The sequence below is a fragment of the Triticum dicoccoides genome, chromosome 5A (genome assembly GCF_002162155.2).
Source record: "Triticum dicoccoides isolate Atlit2015 ecotype Zavitan chromosome 5A, WEW_v2.0, whole genome shotgun sequence".
Classification (NCBI taxonomy): domain Eukaryota; kingdom Viridiplantae; phylum Streptophyta; class Magnoliopsida; order Poales; family Poaceae; genus Triticum; species Triticum dicoccoides.
Window position 1 is genome coordinate 70,087,532 of NC_041388.1, and position 3,129 is coordinate 70,090,660.

The 3,129-nt window shown below is 46.1% G+C and overlaps 1 long non-coding RNA gene across 1 annotated transcript; it reads right to left on the reverse strand.

Annotated features, from left to right (window-relative positions):
- Positions 1 to 220: 220 nt before the first annotated feature.
- LOC119299371 lies at positions 221 to 1,740 on the reverse strand. Its single transcript, XR_005146193.1, has 2 exons — positions 1,469 to 1,740; positions 221 to 419 (listed from the first exon to the last, which is right to left on the reverse strand). It is a non-coding gene; the product is annotated as an uncharacterized LOC119299371 (long non-coding RNA).
- Positions 1,741 to 3,129: the final 1,389 nt, after the last annotated feature.

The window sequence follows — 3,129 nt, forward strand, 5'->3', positions numbered from 1 at the left end:
ACCTGCCAACAACAACATTTGGGTATCCCAATGCCAATGTCTAATGGTGGGCCTCATCATCAACCTCCAAACGGTGTGTTATCAAAAGACACTTGTATTATGGTGAGCTTGTAATTAGCTTCACAAGAAGCACCTTCTGGATTCTATTGTTGATAGGTTTGATAAAAAAATTCAACAAGAGAACTTGACCATCGCAGAATATCACATGAGCATGCACATAGCAGACAGGTAATATGTGAGCACGGCAGGTAATATGTGAAGTAATATGTTCATAGGAGTTCAAAATAGGCAAGACATAATATGTTCAAAGGAGTACATTATATCAGTAGAACAGATGAATCTCCTGACATTGTGCTTTATTTCGCCATGATACAGCACTTGCTGTTTTGTTCTTCCCCTGCCCTTGATGCCTGCCTTTGCTGCAATGCATAGTAATTAGTTTATGTATATGATCAAATTATCTAGGAGAAAATTTGTAGTATGCAATGATTTAACGTGCATTCTGACCGTCTTTTTTACTTGGCAGGTTTTCTTTTCTGTGATATAAGAGACTGTATTGTCACTACTTATTATTCTTTGATAATTGGTTGGGCTACTACTACACTGAAGGTATAAAACAGGAAGCATCACCACAGCTAGCATAGGATACGAGTAAAATCCTGATTGCACAGGAGAGTTGGTCTATATACTCCCTCCTTTCCGGTTTATTAGGCCTCCAAAGCTCAATAGCTTTGCATATTTGTTAGGCCTAAGAGTTTTGCATATTTGTGCCTGTACCAGATTGCCAGGAAAAGCTAAAACGACGAGTACTTTTTTTTTGCTGTAACTGAAAATCTTAGCACATATCAACAGGCATTGGAAATTTGCTTACGCAATCTTAGCACACATGAGCAGACTTATATGAGCATTAACATTTTGTATAATACTAAATTGCCTGTTTCTGCTGTGAGAAAATGTCCATACTTGCAGTTCACAAGTACAATACTACTCCCGCCGTTGCAAATTAGTTGACTCAGATTTGTTAGATACGAATATATCTAGACATGTTTTAGTGTTAGATACATCCGTATTGAGATAAATCCAAGTCAACTAATTTGCAACGGAGGGAGTACTTACTTAATTCGCTAGTAAAATCTCTCTAATCCAGCACAACAAATACAGTACTACCTACTTAATTCGCTAGTAAAATCCCTCTAATTCAGCACGACTACTTTATTCCCACCCAATTTTGCAGTTAACAAATACAGCACTACTTAATTCGCTAGTAAAAGCCCTTTAATTTCTAACAACTTGGCGCAGTCAGCGCTCCCGTCCATATCTGCCATTGGATTACTATAAATCTTGCTCTAATAATTGCGTCAGAACCCCGTCCAAAATCGTCCAAATCACCAGTCAATCTGCCCTAATTTCGGGATCTGCAGTCAATCTGAGCTAATTTTGGAAGGGTGAACGGAACCGGATTCTGTACCTGAGTTGTTTAATCGCGGCCCCTACGCGCGGCCTCCAGCTCCAACTCCCGCGCCCTCTGGGCCGCCAGCTCATGAGCCTTCGCCGCCTGGGCCGCCTTCTTCGCTTCCTCGCATTTCCTGGTATGCTCCGTGCCCGCGGCCAACCCCTCGATTTCCTCTCCGCACGCGCAGGTGTACCGAAGAGGGATGGAAAAAAATTATATAAAATCAGGTCTCACGGTTAGCAGGTGAGACCCGTCCTGATGGATGACACGTGACATTCACAAATCACAAAGCATCTAATCTCTTCCCCTTGATTTTAAGTGAGGGTGAGGGATGCTTTGTGATTTATGAATGCCACGTGTCATTCATCAGGATGGGTCTCGCATGAGACCTGGTCTCATAGAATTCTTTTCCACAGCGGACTGGGACTTCTTGCCTCCCTTACCGGCCATCCCGCTTGCCCTTGGTGGTGGTGGTGGCGGCGGCGGCGGGGATGGGAAGGGGTGGATTTGGAGGAGGTGGTGATGGCGGAGGCTGGAAAGGTTGGCTGGTCGTAATAGGTTTGATGTAGGTTAGAGTGTATTTTAAGTGTGCAAGTCTATTTTCTTGAAAAGAATTATCTTAAGGGAAATACTTATAGTCATCTGGCTGGACGGATGCAAAATGTCTGCGGCATTGTCATCGCGCCACGTGCCCCGTGCCCTTGAGACATGATGGCGCGTGTGCGCAACAACCCTACCCAACGGCTGATTGGGGAATACCTACGGGGTAGGCCCATCACTATTGGGGAAAACCTTACAGGTGGCCTCTACTGAGTGGCGGACGCTGTCAAGAGGGCTCGTTTGAGGACCTGCCACTATTATACGCTCGCTAATTCTTCATGGGCGAGAAGCAACACTGACGGGCATATAGATGTGCCCGCCAGCGGTTCCTCACCAAGCAGTGGCGGGTGCTTCCAAGCGACCGCGACAGCTATATCTGGGTACTCGTGCCCGATGGTTTCAAAATTTAACAAAGTTTGCAGTGATGGGTACTATCGGGCACCCGCCGCAGCTATCTGCCACCTACCACGCATATATAGCTGTTGAAGGCGCTATATGTCGCTTGTCACTCTATACGTGACCTTTTCCACCTCGCAGACAGTCTGATCTTATCCATCCAGACACATCTCTTTCTCCCCCGTCTCTCTCTCGCCAGCGTCGTGGCGTCGTCCATCGCCACCGATGAGGGCGAGGTCGCAGTCCGCCGCCTCGAACGGCGTTGCAGACCCAATCTTCCCCATCACCGCCTTGAAGTTTGTCGGTCTCGTGATGCAACGCTACCTCCAACTATTTTCCGGTGACCGTTGCCCGCGCCTTCCTCCGCATCCAATGTCGCCCGCGGCTCCGCCCAACTCGTCGTTCGCCTCCGCCGTCGTCCTCGGCCTCGTCCTGGCCATCGTCCGAATCCACCCCGGTAAGCACACCCCCTTCTCTGTGTTAATGGAGATTTTAGTTCTCATTATTGTACTTGTACATTAGCAACATTTTGTTAGTGTAGTTAAAATTTGTTATATGATGTACTCCCTTCGTCCCATAATATAAGAGGGTTTTTGACACTAGTGTAGTGTGAAAAATGCTCTTATATTATGAGATGGAGGGAGTACCATTGAATCTTTGGAAGTAGACTTCTTAAATTT